The sequence below is a fragment of the Lathyrus oleraceus genome, chromosome 2 (genome assembly GCF_024323335.1).
Source record: "Lathyrus oleraceus cultivar Zhongwan6 chromosome 2, CAAS_Psat_ZW6_1.0, whole genome shotgun sequence".
Classification (NCBI taxonomy): Eukaryota; Viridiplantae; Streptophyta; class Magnoliopsida; order Fabales; family Fabaceae; genus Lathyrus; species Lathyrus oleraceus.
In genome coordinates, this window is record NC_066580.1 from 408,844,167 (window position 1) to 408,859,632 (window position 15,466).

A 15,466-nucleotide genomic window follows, 5' to 3' on the forward strand; every position below is an offset into this window, starting at 1 on the left:
CATAGTCTTGATGGTGGTTACTTGGATCAGTTTATTTCTGATCTAGGTAAGGAAGTGCATTAGCTTATGCACACTGTGAAGTCAAGAACAAGTGGCAACAGTCTTGACATCATGGAAACAGCCTTGCCTTAGGATGTGGAATCCTTGGTAGAGCTGAAGGGTTAGTTTCTAACTGGTCCTTCTGAAGACTCATACATCAGAGTGTCTGATGTCTTTGGAGAAGAAGCAGGGATTCATCAAGGTGTGAGCTTGGATGACTTAACTGCAAACCTGCAGGATGGAGGTTGTTTACTCAAACTTGGTTCCACAATCAAGTCTATGAGAACATTGAACTCTTGTTCTGTGAAGGGAGGAAGTTCTTTCAAGTGGCAGAAGAAGGAGCTGAATTCAACAGCTGGATGTCAAAACACAATGTTGTGACATTTGGTTCAACATCAGATTCTTAGTTGGTGAAGTGGCACATCAACTTGAGATAGAAAGGTCTACAGGGTTGCAGATTGGATACTTCAAAAAGCTTGAAGTTCAAGTCTCACTTGGAAGGTCAGAATATCTTTGGGAGAAGTCTGATAAACTTGGGGAGGTCAAAAAGCAGCATTTGACCTTTTCATATGAGGATTCATGAAGGAGGTAATCAACCAGTGGCAGTTGGTCTATCTCAGAAGTGAGTTCGAAGAATCAAGATAATCAACATAAGGCAGCTGGTTATTCTTGAGGAAAGTCTGAGACAAATTACTTTTGAGCAGAAAAGTAGCAAGTTGAAGACTAAAGGAGGTGTTTTCTATTCATCCCTTGGAGCTTGTGGTAGGAGTTCTGAGTCATCTATGGAAGATTATCTCATGTAATGGGACGAAAAGGTGTATGTCCCAACTTATGTCTGGGTTCTTCTTGATCAAGCTGGAGACTCAGTGATATTTGAAGACTATCAGATGGTGTTCCCTGTTATGTGTGAAGGATGTCCTAACGAATGTTGGAACATTTTGTGAAATGGCTTTCTGTTCTGGTTAGAAGAGAGATTGACACAGAGTGTGGATGTGTTCAACCAAGAGGGTTGAACAGAGGGTGCGCTCTTGAAGACATGAAGATGAGTCTTATGTCTTCCATTCATCAAGTGGGTTGAGTTCTTTTTGAATCAGGGAGAAGGTGAAGGTTCAACCATGTTGGATATGTGTGACCTCCAAGAGAGTAGGTTGTCCATGACAGGGGGAGTTGTGCCTTTGTGCTGCAAGCAATCACCAAGCTTGTGGTCTATGTGCTCTCAGATGACTAGGTAGTTATCAGGATGCTGTGATGTATGTCAAGGCTGAGTGAGCAGAAGAATGTCTGACAGGATGTCATGACATTGCCCTGGACATTGCTGTTAATTCCTTCTGAATTATAAAGTCATTAGGAATTATAAGGGTGATGTGGCTAAGTCTGATAAACCAGAATAAGCCTGTTGGCTACAGCTGTGTGGTACAGGGGGAGTAACCATCAACTGAAGTGTGAAAAGTTGGCTGTAGCAGTGCTAAGTGTCAAGTATCTACTGGAGGTATGACAGAGGTCTTGTTGAATACTGGCTGAATGCAGGAATGTTAAGACATCGAGTGCAACGTGTCTGACTGCATATATGGAATGGTCTCCATGCACTGGAACGGCTGTTTTGGAAAAGAAACAGTCAAGAGCTATAAAAGGTATTCAAAGATAGTCTGAGATTTTGTTGGTGAGTCTCTGACTGTTTCTCAGCAAAAATAAATGCATCTTGACCAAGCATTTATTTCTACCGGAAATTCCTAGGCACAGGCAGGGCTATTTAAAGGATGCAATAGCCCTCTTCCTCTCACAAGAAAAACACTCCATTCTCAGAATCATGGGGTATGTTAAGGTTTGGGCAAGCTGCGCCTGGATCTGGTTTTGTGAAGGGTTCCTTTACAAATGTTTAGCTAAAAAGGGGGAGAGAAATACAGTCCTAGGGCTGAGAATGTACCAGAAGAAAGCCAACTGTGGATGTGGCAGCAAACAGAAGTTGGCATCAGGCACAAAATCCACCAACTAGGGTTTCCACTTGTGTCCTGTGATCTAAGTTAAGAAGACAGTTGTGCCTTGTGATCTGAGTTACATTGTCCATGTACTCAGCATTACATATTCTTCTGGAAGCTCTCCGGTTGAGGGGAAGGGTTCTGGTACAACTGAGTATTGTCCCTCTTCTTCCCCATGTACACCAAAGTTGGTGTTTGTGGTGGTGGAGCCAATGACGGAGATGAAGAGCATTCCCAAATTGGGATGTTCTGTCCAGTGTAGTGTTTATTTGTTTTAGCTAAAATTTGCCAAAGGGGGAGATTGTTGATTCCTTAGGATTGGCAGTAATTTTAGAAAACAAATAATGTAATCATCTCTGTTGTTTTAATATGTTGGGTTGAAGAAATTCAACATCTGGACCAACATGTCATGTACGATGCCACCACGTCAGGTCTGTGACATCGCACATGTGTAGGAAACTGAATTAATTAATTCAGTATATGTCATGGGATCAGCAAGGATATCTGGTGAATATCCTAACTCCCTTGTGGAGGTCTTGAAGACTAAATCAGAATATATATAGGCTCTAAATATGGAGATATATATGGAGAGAATTTACGAACTTGAAGACCTTGTTTGTAGCAGAATTTTTCTGCTGAAGTTGCAACAGCAAAGAACAAGTCTGCTGCAACTTTCTGAAGGCCCAAATCCAGTTGGGTGATTAGGTTATAAATAGCTGATTGTAATCTAGTTTTTGTAAGCCTCTTAGAATGAATTTTTAAGGGTGTGTGTAAGGTAAACCTCCCAATCTGTGGGAAGGTTACCATGTGTCTCTCAGTGGTAAACCTGAGAGTGTTTGTCACTCAAAGCCTGTAGGCAAGAGTGATTATGTTCTTGAATGAAGCTGTGAAGCAAGTTCAAGGTGTTTGCACATTACATTGTATTTGTAGTGATAGGAATGGAAACTGGAGGTTTCTATCTAGGAGTTCCTAGGTATAGATTGCATTGGGTAGGGATTAAGTGATGAGTTGTAAACGGGGGAGTTTAACTCTGAATTGATACTACTAATAATGGATCTTCTTCCTGGCTTGGTAGCCCCCAGATGTAGGTCATGTTGGACTGAACTGGGTTAACAATTTCCTGTGTTTGTTTTCCTTCTGTATGATATAATCATGTCTGCCATAACTAAGCATGTATTCCAGTCTGTTCATCAAGATAATAGCAGACCTGATACATAGCCTTCTGTTGGAATGTCAATCAGAATGTTTTGACATTCATCAACAACAGCACATACTGTTTAATAAGCTGATGAATTCAGTTCAGTATGTAGTGAAGTCTGGAGTTCAAAAGCACACCAGACCTGGCCAAAAAGGATCTTTGTGAAACTGTCAAACTGGATGCCTTGACAGTTCTTCCTGTAAGCTGATACTGAAGTAGAGACTGGTTGGTCTTTTACAGTACAGCAAATTTAGCACAGTCTGTTTTCAGGAACCAAACAGACTTAGCATATGGTTCTGGACTTGGATGTCAAACGGAATGTTGTGACATTCACTCATGACTGCATATGCTAAATTGTTGGATGATTAGTTTTCTGTTTCAGGATTTTTCTCAGGCTATTCTTCAGGAATTCACCAGCTGATCTAAAATCTAGGAAACTAACAACTAAGCTACAATTAATGAACCTGGCAAATAATCTATTTGTTGGCTCCTTAATAAGTGAAGATTAGTTTAACTTGTTACAACCTTTAATTTAGGAAATACAAGTACATGACCAACAAACTGGAACAATGTAACAGATAATGTTCAAAACAGGATTGAGACATCGTGCTGATATCTGTGTAGGAAAACAACAGAAGTGAAGGTTATGGTGCACATAACTAAGGGTTCCTCCTTTCTAGGATGACATAGAAGGAGAGGTCGTGACACTGTGAAAAGGTGCACATTAGTACAGAGTGTAATAACTGTCTTGCTGTAATAGGTACAATGTTAGATCAGATGTCGTGACTTGAAGTAGAACATCTGAATACTGACTACGCCAGAATTTCACAAGGCAGACGGACCGGGTCATCGAGCCAATCCCAATGCCTTATTCAGTATTACTTCCCAAGCTGATTGACATGAATCTGGTTACATTGAGAACTCTGGCCCCACCAATCGATCCCAATAATTTGCCTAGAGGTTATGATGTCAACGCCAGATGTGCTTTTCACTCCAACGCACCTGGCCATACTACAGATAATTGCAAGGCTCTCCAGTTAAAGGTACAAGATTTGAGAGATGCCCAGGCTATCAATTTTGCTCCGGTGCCTAATGTTATCCAGAACCCGATGCCGGCTCACGGCGGGCAGAGGATTAATGCTGTTGATAGTGGGGAAACTTTGAATTTGGTTTCTGATGTGACTAAGGTGAAGACTTCGCTATCGGTGGTTAAAGACCGACTTCTGAAAGGACAGATGTTCCCGGGCTGTGGGGAAGAATGCAGAAATTATCAAGCTGCCGAAAACGGATGTGACAGTTTGAGAAGGGGTATTCAGCAGCTGATAGATGAAGGTTGTCTTCAGTTCGATCAGGCCCGTCCGGTGAAGAATGATGTATCGACGGTGACGTTTTATTTCACTCCTGAAGAAATATATGTTCCCGAGAGACTCGCTCCGACAACAATATATTTCCCAGAAAGTACAGAACCAGCAGCGGTGAACATCGAAAGTTCAGCACCAGTCGCAATTTACTCTGACAGCCCTCAACCGACTTTGTGTTGAAAGAGTATATCTTTGGCAAATATTTTTGTATCGTATCCACAGAGATTGGGTAATATTACCGCCGTTCTATAATTCAAATGTTATAAGTTTAGAAAGTAACAGGGTTGTTTTGTTTGGAAAAATATTTTGTGAGTGAATGTTAACATAAACTATTAAGTGGTTTTAGACAAATATAAAAGCTTGGCAAGATTGGAGTTCACTATTTCAAATATCTATGATTCCCTATGATAAATAATTAGATTCAAGATTATTGATGATGTTCAAATATCCTCTCAAAGTCATTTATGTCTAAATGATATCGTGATAGTTATTATATTGATCCTTAGACGATCTCTCCACCTAACTATCAATATAGCAACCTTTAATGTTCAATATCAAAGAATAGTAATGAATAAATCTATCTCTACAACTTATTCATTACTTGAAAATCTGTTTTATGTCTAAACTCGAGTAATCTCTCTCGACAACTACTCAAATCTGGTTTTCAAAGTAAAGCAAAAACAGTTCCAATACATCAACAATCTTTATCTCATATATAAATCAAAGTGAATACATAGATAGATGAGAATAGCTACTACCTCCAATCTTGACAAAAGGGAGTTTAGCTCCTCATCACCATTGTTACAAAACAGAAAGATTTAGAAGAAAAACTCTGGTTTTTCTCCATTACAAAAGCTCTAAAGCACAATGTGTGAATCAATATCAATGCCCTAGAATAATGTATTTTTCTCTACAAAAAGGGTTGACATTTCCTTAATTGGTCATTCTAATCCAATGTAGAAAAGCAATTCCAAGGCAGACCCAAAATGGCAAAAACAGCTGGCCTTCAAAACAGCACTTTTGACCCAAAAATCAGTTTGCTGGATTCGCAGGGTTCGCGGGGCGAACTTTGTTCGCGGGGCGAACTGGTCCTGTCATGCAGTTCGCGGGGCGAACTTTGTTCGCGGGGCGAACTGAAGCTGCCTCAGTTTCCTTGTTTTGCAAGCTTCATCCAAAATCTTCCATATTATGATGCTGCAATCCAAAGCTTTCTCATCCAAAAATTCTACAAAACTAACAAATATGTGAAATAACTATTCAAAAAACCTAATTGCATTTATACAAAATAGTGAGAATAAAAGTGTGTAATTACATCAAAACTTGGTAAAAGGGACCAATAAAATGATATAAAAAGTAGTACTAATTGGTCCCTAACAACTCTCCCCAACTTAGCATTTTGTTTGTCCCTAAACAAAAGTTTCCACCCTTACAACCAAAGCAATGACACAAAAGATTGAAACAAGGATTTACCAAAGACATTCAAATGGTTCAAAAGCGTTCGGCATTTTCTCAATTCACCTATCTCAATTCTAGACAAAACATGAATAAGGGAAATGGTAAAGTGCAAAAATCATTCCAAGGAATTCAAAGCCATATATGTCAAAATTGAATCAAACTTACACACACATCATAATTTTGATGAATAACATGAAGGGTTACTTTCACTCATCCAAGCAATTAAATCAACAACAACTCAAATCATGCGGTTATCACAACAAGTACCAAATCATGTGAAAAATGAGAATCAAGAGGTCTTTCAAGGGTTGTAATGTGGCTTAGGTTACAAGAAAGGATATGATTAAGAGAATTCAACCAAATTGCCTATCCTAAGGGAGCATTCCCAAAGATTCACTCTACACAATTTCCCTTTCTTTGATTCCTATCTTTTTCTTTTTCTTTTTCTTTTCAAATCCACACACCCATGAGCATTTCCTTTGCTTTTCTTTTTCTAATTTTTATTTTTTTTTATTTTTTTATGCTCTATGGTTTCAAGGGTGATTTCTTTTTCTTGTTTCTTTTCATATTTTTACCCTTTCATAGAAACTCACTTTTCCAAGTTTCTAATCAACTTTTCACTTTACTCTCCCCAACTTTAGATTCCAAAACCAAATTCATTCAATAATGCTCCCTACTTAGACATAAGCAAAAGGCAAAATTTTGCAAACAACTCGGTTTGAGGTTTCAACTGATACGAAAGAAATTAGGATTCATTTATTCCACAATTTCAATTGATTTTACAATGATCAATCAAATGAATCCTAAATTAAGCTCAAAGGGGGTTAACTAAGGATTATTCCTCACAAGGTTAGTTGATTCAAACTTTTTGGTCAAGTGGTTTTTCTCACAAACAATGCCTCTATCATTTTCAAAAATTTCACACAAAAATGGATTGATGCATGATTTAGCATGATAAGAATGAGTTAAAACAATGCTCGGTTTCCCGCTTTTTAGTGTACAATGGAAAGTCTCCTCACAACTGGCTAAGTCCTATTTTGATTCAAAAATGACATATACTTCAATGAATTTATGACATGGAATTTGCACACACCATCAAACTACTCATGTTAAGTCTAGAAAGCGATAAAGTGTACCTTGAAATGCCGACACTAATTCTTATCATCACCACTCGAAGTGTCCTATGCTTCTTTCTTTGCGATCATTTCTCGGTTGCTTAAAGCTTGACTTATGAGTAAGAACAATTAAACAAAAATGTTGGCAAACCAATATTTGATTAAAACACACTTAAATTTCAAAAAGTATTCATGCAATTATCAAGACACACTCTAAAATTCAACAAACTCCTCAATCTTCCTTCAACTCATCGCCATGGTTTACACCACCTCCTGCACCCCCCAAAATTTTGGCCTGCCCTCAGGCCACTTAGCATAATCAACAAAATCCTCTTAAGAAAGGAATGGAAAGGGGAAGTTTTGAAATTTGGAGGTTTGGATGTGGAGTAGCAAGGTTGTTGAAAGAATCTCCTAAGTTCGTGAAAATAGGAACGAAACAAAAATGACATAAAACAAAAGTTTTTTTTTTTTTTTTTCAGTTCGCGGGGCGAACTTTGTTCGCGGGGCGAACTGAAGGAAATTTCAAAAAAAATTAGTTCTGTTTTTTACTGTTCGCGGGGCGAACTGGTCCTGTCATGCAGTTCGCGGGGCGAACTTTGTTCGCGGGGCGAACTGTAAAAACCAGAACCCAATTTTTTCAAAGTTTAACACAGCAAAAACTCACACAGCAGAAAAAAAAAATTAAAATACAGACTTACAATGTTGGGTTGCCTCCCAACAAGCGCTTTGTTTAACGTCGTTTGAGCTCGACGGTCCACTGATTAGCCCGGTTTAAATAGAGACACGACATCCACATCACGGTTTATGTCACCGCTATGATAGACTTTCAGTCTTTGACCATTGACAGTCCAACTTTCTTGAGACTTTGGGTCCTCGATCACAATGGCTCCATCATTGCGCACCTCTTTGACTACAAACGGTCCTGACCCTTTTGACTTCAGCTTACTCGGGAATAACTTGAACCTTGATTTGAAAAGCAGTACCATTTGTCTGACATGAAACTCCTTGCGACGGGCCTTTCCATCATGGTATTTTTCTTCAATGGCATCATTTCGGAATGAATCATGTTTGTCATGTGGATGCTTCATAGCTTTAAAAAGATTAAAGGTCACCTCTTCGTCTTGCACTCTCACCTTCATTAGTCCATCATCTACGTCAATCATCATCCGAGCTGTTTTCATAAAAGGTCTTCCAAGAATTAGGGGCACATCACGGTCCTCATCCATCTCCATTATTACGAAATCTACCGGAAACAAGAATTTGTCCACCTTCACTAACATGTCTTTAGCAATTCCGTATGGTAAAGTGGTAGACTTGTCGGCTAGTTGTAAAGTCATTCTTGTTGATTTAATCTCCACATTTCCCAATCGTTTGACAATAGAAAGAGGAATTAAATTTATACTAGAGCCCAAATCTATCAAACCGTTCCCAACATATGTGCTTCCAATGGTTACCGGTAGAACAACCCGGCCCGGGTCGGACTCCTTCCGAGGTAAAGTCTTCTGGATGATTGCGCTACACCGTGCATCAAGAATGATGGTCTCATCTTCCACATGTCGCCTTTTCTTGGTAAGAATGTCTTTCATAAATTTAGCATACCGTGGCATTTGTTCTAATGCATCAGCAAATGGAATATTGATTTGAAGTTGCTTGAAGATGTCCATGAACCGTGCATAATGCCTAGCATTGTCCTTCTTTGACGGTGCGTGCGGATATGGTAGATGTTGAACTGGAATGACATTCACTCCTTTGTCTCCTTTTTTCTTCTTCCTTGGTTCGATTTCCTTATTCATTTCCGCTTCACACTGCTGTTCCTCCATCAATTGCTGGTTCTGCTGTCTTCGCGGCGCGAAGCGAGATCGCGGCGCGAACTGAGCAGTTTCTGCCACTTTCCCCTTTTCCAGTACAACATCCATATCCTTCTCTATTGTAATTTCCTCACTTTTTTCACCTGCCAACTCTCTACCACTTCTAGTAAATATTGCTTTGCAGTGCTCCTTTGGATTGGTTTGAGTGTTAGCGGAGAAAGAGGATCCTGCAGTTTGTTCCGACAATTGTTTTGCAAGCTGACCTAATTGATTCTCCAAATTCTTGATTGCTGCCTCGGTGCTCTTCTGATTTGCCATGGAGGTTTGCATGAATTGTTGGAGAGTGTCTTCTAGCGTTGAATTTCCTCCTTGCGACTGCTGTCCTTGAGGATTTGGATGTTGGTAAGGACTTTGCTGCTGAAAATTTTGATTGTTGAACCTTGATGGTTGATAACCTTGATTGTTCCTTTGATAGCCTTGATTTTGATTGTTCACATAGCTTACTTCTTCTAGTGGAGGACAAAAACCAGTAGGGTGATCTCCTTGACATAACTCGCAACGTGCTACTTGATGTCGAACTTGAGAACTTTGAATCTCCTTCATTTGCTGTGGAAGCTTGGCCATTTGTTGAGTAAGCAACTCCACTTGTTGAGAGAGTAGCTTGTTTTGAGCAAGAATGGCGTCATTGGTATTCAACTCAAGAACTCCCCGCTTACGTTGTGAAGGGCTACGATCATGTTGACCTTGATGATCATTACGGGCCATCCGTTCAATAATGACTTTAGCTTCCTCCGCAGTTTTTGATATAAGCGAACCACCCGCGGTGGCATCCAGAAGTGTCTTGTGGGTTGATTGGAGACCATTCAAAAAGATATGGATTTGAGTAAGCTCATCAAAACCATGTCCCTTACACTTCCTCAACATTGATTTGAATCTCTCCCAAGCTTCATTTAGAGATTCGTTTCCTCCTTGAGTGAATACCGCTATAGCCGTCTTGGCTTCCATGAATCGGGATTGAGGGAAGTATCTTTCTAAGAATTTTTCTTCTAATAGATTCCAATCCGTCATCACTCTTGATTCTTGATCAAGGTACCACTCCTTTGCTTTTCCCACTAATGAGTGTGGGAACATCCTCTTGAATAACGTCTCTTCACCCGCCTCGTCTATTCCCGTAGAACCCGCAATCTCATAGAATTTGATGAGATGGGTATACGGATCTTCGTGATCCATTCCGGTGAATGGAGTTGCATAGAGAAGTTGGAGGATTCCGGTCTTCATCTCCGTATTTCTTCCTCCACGGGCAAATTGAGCATTCCTTCTTGGACTATTAGCGGACATTTCGGTACGATTATCCTCCGCCATGTTTCCTTCACAGGCTTCTACAACCACTTCTTCGATTTGAACAAGTGCGGAAGTAGATGCTTCTTCTCTCCGGTTCCTCTCTTCGGCTAGTTTCCTTCTTCTTCGTGTTTTGCTATTGAGCTTCCGAAGTGTTCTTTCAATTTCAGGATCGAATTGAAGTTGCTCCTCGGTTGCTTTTCCTCGCATGCACTAGAATCTACAAAACTAACAAACCAAGTGAAACAAAAGAGGGATAGTAATAAATGTAACAAAACTTAAAACAATGAATTATTGCAATGCTTGTAATATCGACACCAATCCCCGGCAACGGCGCCAATTTGTTGAAAGAGTATATCTTTGGCAAATATTTTTGTATCGTATCCACAGAGATTGGGTAATATTACCGCCGTTCTATAATTCAAATGTTATAAGTTTAGAAAGTAACAGGGTTGTTTTGTTTGGAAAAATATTTTGTGAGTGAATGTTAACATAAACTATTAAGTGGTTTTAGACAAATATAAAAGCTTGGCAAGATTGGAGTTCACTATTTCAAATATCTATGATTCCCTATGATAAATAATTAGATTCAAGATTATTGATGATGTTCAAATATCCTCTCAAAGTCATTTATGTCTAAATGATATCGTGATAGTTATTATATTGATCCTTAGACGATCTCTCCACCTAACTATCAATATAGCAACCTTTAATGTTCAATATCAAAGAATAGTAATGAATAAATCTATCTCTACAACTTATTCATTACTTGAAAATCTGTTTTATGTCTAAACTCGAGTAATCTCTCTCGACAACTACTCAAATCTGGTTTTCAACGTAAAGCAAAAACAGTTCCAATACATCAACAATCTTTATCTCATATATAAATCAAAGTGAATACATAGATAGATGAGAATAGCTACTACCTCCAATCTTGACAAAAGGGAGTTTAGCTCCTCATCACCATTGTTACAAAACAGAAAGATTTAGAAGAAAAACTCTGGTTTTTCTCCATTACAAAAGCTCTAAAGCACAATGTGTGAATCAATATCAATGCCCTAGAATAATGTATTTTTCTCTACAAAAAGGGTTGACATTTCCTTAATTGGTCATTCTAATCCAATGTAGAAAAGCAATTCCAAGGCAGACCCAAAATGGCAAAAACAGCTGGCCTTCAAAACAGCACTTTTGACCCAAAAATCAGTTTGCTGGATTCGCAGGGTTCGCGGGGCGAACTTTGTTCGCGGGGCGAACTGGTCCTGTCATGCAGTTCGCGGGGCGAACTTTGTTCGCGGGGCGAACTGAAGCTGCCTCAGTTTCCTTGTTTTGCAAGCTTCATCCAAAATCTTCCATATTATGATGCTGCAATCCAAAGCTTTCTCATCCAAAAATTCTACAAAACTAACAAATATGTGAAACAACTATTCAAAACAAAATAAATTAAACCTAATTGCATTTATACAAAATAGTGAGAATAAAAGTGTGTAATTACATCAAAACTTGGTAAAAGGGACCAATAAAATGATATAAAAAGTAGTACTAATTGGTCCCTAACAACTCTCCCCAACTTAGCATTTTGTTTGTCCCTAAACAAAAGTTTCCACCCTTACAACCAAAGCAATGACACAAAAGATTGAAACAAGGATTTACCAAAGACATTCAAATGGTTCAAAAGCGTTCGGCATTTTCTCAATTCACCTATCTCAATTCTAGACAAAACATGAATAAGGGAAATGGTAAAGTGCAAAAATCATTCCAAGGAATTCAAAGCCATATATGTCAAAATTGAATCAAACTTACACACACATCATAATTTTGATGAATAACATGAAGGGTTACTTTCACTCATCCAAGCAATTAAATCAACAACAACTCAAATCATGCGGTTATCACAACAAGTACCAAATCATGTGAAAAATGAGAATCAAGAGGTCTTTCAAGGGTTGTAATGTGGCTTAGGTTACAAGAAAGGATATGATTAAGAGAATTCAACCAAATTGCCTATCCTAAGGGAGCATTCCCAAAGATTCACTCTACACAATTTCCCTTTCTTTGATTCCTATCTTTTTCTTTTTCTTTTTCTTTTCAAATCCACACACCCATGAGCATTTCCTTTGCTTTTCTTTTTCTAATTTTTATTTTTTTTTATTTTTTTATGCTCTATGGTTTCAAGGGTGATTTCTTTTTCTTGTTTCTTTTCATATTTTTACCCTTTCATAGAAACTCACTTTTCCAAGTTTCTAATCAACTTTTCACTTTACTCTCCCCAACTTTAGATTCCAAAACCAAATTCATTCAATAATGCTCCCTACTTAGACATAAGCAAAAGGCAAAATTTTGCAAACAACTCGGTTTGAGGTTTCAACTGATACGAAAGAAATTAGGATTCATTTATTCCACAATTTCAATTGATTTTACAATGATCAATCAAATGAATCCTAAATTAAGCTCAAAGGGGGTTAACTAAGGATTATTCCTCACAAGGTTAGTTGATTCAAACTTTTTGGTCAAGTGGTTTTTCTCACAAACAATGCCTCTATCATTTTCAAAAATTTCACACAAAAATGGATTGATGCATGATTTAGCATGATAAGAATGAGTTAAAACAATGCTCGGTTTCCCGCTTTTTAGTGTACAATGGAAAGTCTCCTCACAACTGGCTAAGTCCTATTTTGATTCAAAAATGACATATACTTCAATGAATTTATGACATGGAATTTGCACACACCATCAAACTACTCATGTTAAGTCTAGAAAGCGATAAAGTGTACCTTGAAATGCCGACACTAATTCTTATCATCACCACTCGAAGTGTCCTATGCTTCTTTCTTTGCGATCATTTCTCGGTTGCTTAAAGCTTGACTTATGAGTAAGAACAATTAAACAAAAATGTTGGCAAACCAATATTTGATTAAAACACACTTAAATTTCAAAAAGTATTCATGCAATTATCAAGACACACTCTAAAATTCAACAAACTCCTCAATCTTCCTTCAACTCATCGCCATGGTTTACACCACCTCCTGCACCCCCCAAAATTTTGGCCTGCCCTCAGGCCACTTAGCATAATCAACAAAATCCTCTTAAGAAAGGAATGGAAAGGGGAAGTTTTGAAATTTGGAGGTTTGGATGTGGAGTAGCAAGGTTGTTGAAAGAATCTCCTAAGTTCGTGAAAATAGGAATGAAACAAAAATGACATAAAACAAAAGTTTTTTTTTTTTTTTTTTTTTTTTTTTTTTTTTTTTTTTTTTTTTTTTTCAGTTCGCGGGGCGAACTTTGTTCGCAGGGCGAACTGAAGGAAATTTCAAAAAAAATTAGTTCTGTTTTTTACTGTTCGCGGGGCGAACTGGTCCTGTCATGCAGTTCGCGGGGCGAACTGTAAAAACCAGAACCCAATTTTTTCAAAGTTTAACACAGCAAAAACTCACACAGCAGAAAAAAAAAATTAAAATACAGACTTACAATGTTGGGTTGCCTCCCAACAAGCGCTTTGTTTAACGTCGTTTGAGCTCGACGGTCCACTGATTAGCCCGGTTTAAATAGAGACACGACATCCACATCACGGTTTATGTCACCGCTATGATAGACTTTCAGTCTTTGACCATTGACAGTCCAACTTTCTTGAGACTTTGGGTCCTCGATCACAATGGCTCCATCATTGCGCACCTCTTTGACTACAAACGGTCCTGACCCTTTTGACTTCAGCTTACTCGGGAATAACTTGAACCTTGATTTGAAAAGCAGTACCATTTGTCCGACATGAAACTCCTTGCGACGGGCCTTTCCATCATGGTATTTTTCTTCAATGGCATCATTTCGGAATGAATCATGTTTGTCATGTGGATGCTTCAGAGCTTTAAAAAGATTAAAGGTCACCTCTTCGTCTTGCACTCTCACCTTCATTAGTCCATCATCTACGTCAATCATCATCCGAGCTGTTTTCATAAAAGGTCTTCCAAGAATTAGGGGCACATCACGGTCCTCATCCATCTCCATTATTACGAAATCTACCGGAAACAAGAATTTGTCCACCTTCACTAACATGTCTTTAGCAATTCCGTATGGTAAAGTGGTAGACTTGTCGGCTAGTTGTAAAGTCATTCTTGTTGATTTAATCTCCACATTTCCCAATCGTTTGACAATAGAAAGAGGAATTAAATTTATACTAGAGCCCAAATCTATCAAACCGTTCCCAACATATGTGCTTCCAATGGTTACCGGTAGAACAACCCGGCCCGGGTCGGACTCCTTCCGAGGTAAAGTCTTCTGGATGATTGCGCTACACCGTGCATCAAGAATGATGGTCTCATCTTCCACATGTCGCCTTTTCTTGGTAAGAATGTCTTTCATAAATTTAGCATACCGTGGCATTTGTTCTAATGCATCAGCAAATGGAATATTGATTTGAAGTTGCTTGAAGATGTCCATGAACCGTGCATAATGCCTAGCATTGTCCTTCTTTGACGGTGCGTGCGGATATGGTAGATGTTGAACTGGAATGACATTCACTCCTTTGTCTCCTTTTTTCTTCTTCCTTGGTTCGATTTCCTTATTCATTTCCGCTTCACACTGCTGTTCCTCCATCAATTGCTGGTTCTGCTGTCTTCGCGGCGCGAAGCGAGATCGCGGCGCGAACTGAGCAGTTTCTGCCACTTTCCCCTTTTCCAGTACAACATCCATATCCTTCTCTATTGTAATTTCCTCACTTTTTTCACCTGCCAACTCTCTACCACTTCTAGTAAATATTGCTTTGCAGTGCTCCTTTGGATTGGTTTGAGTGTTAGCGGAGAAAGAGGATCCTGCAGTTTGTTCCGACAATTGTTTTGCAAGCTGACCTAATTGATTCTCCAAATTCTTGATTGCTGCCTCGGTGCTCTTCTGATTTGCCATGGAGGTTTGCATGAATTGTTGGAGAGTGTCTTCTAGCGTTGAATTTCCTCCTTGCGACTGCTGTCCTTGAGGATTTGGATGTTGGTAAGGACTTTGCTGCTGAAAATTTTGATTGTTGAACCTTGATGGTTGATAACCTTGATTGTTCCTTTGATAGCCTTGATTTTGATTGTTCACATAGCTTACTTCTTCTAGTGGAGGACAAAAACCAGTAGGGTGATCTCCTTGACATAACTCGCAACGTGCTACTTGATGTCGAACTTGAGAACTTTGAATCTCCTTCATT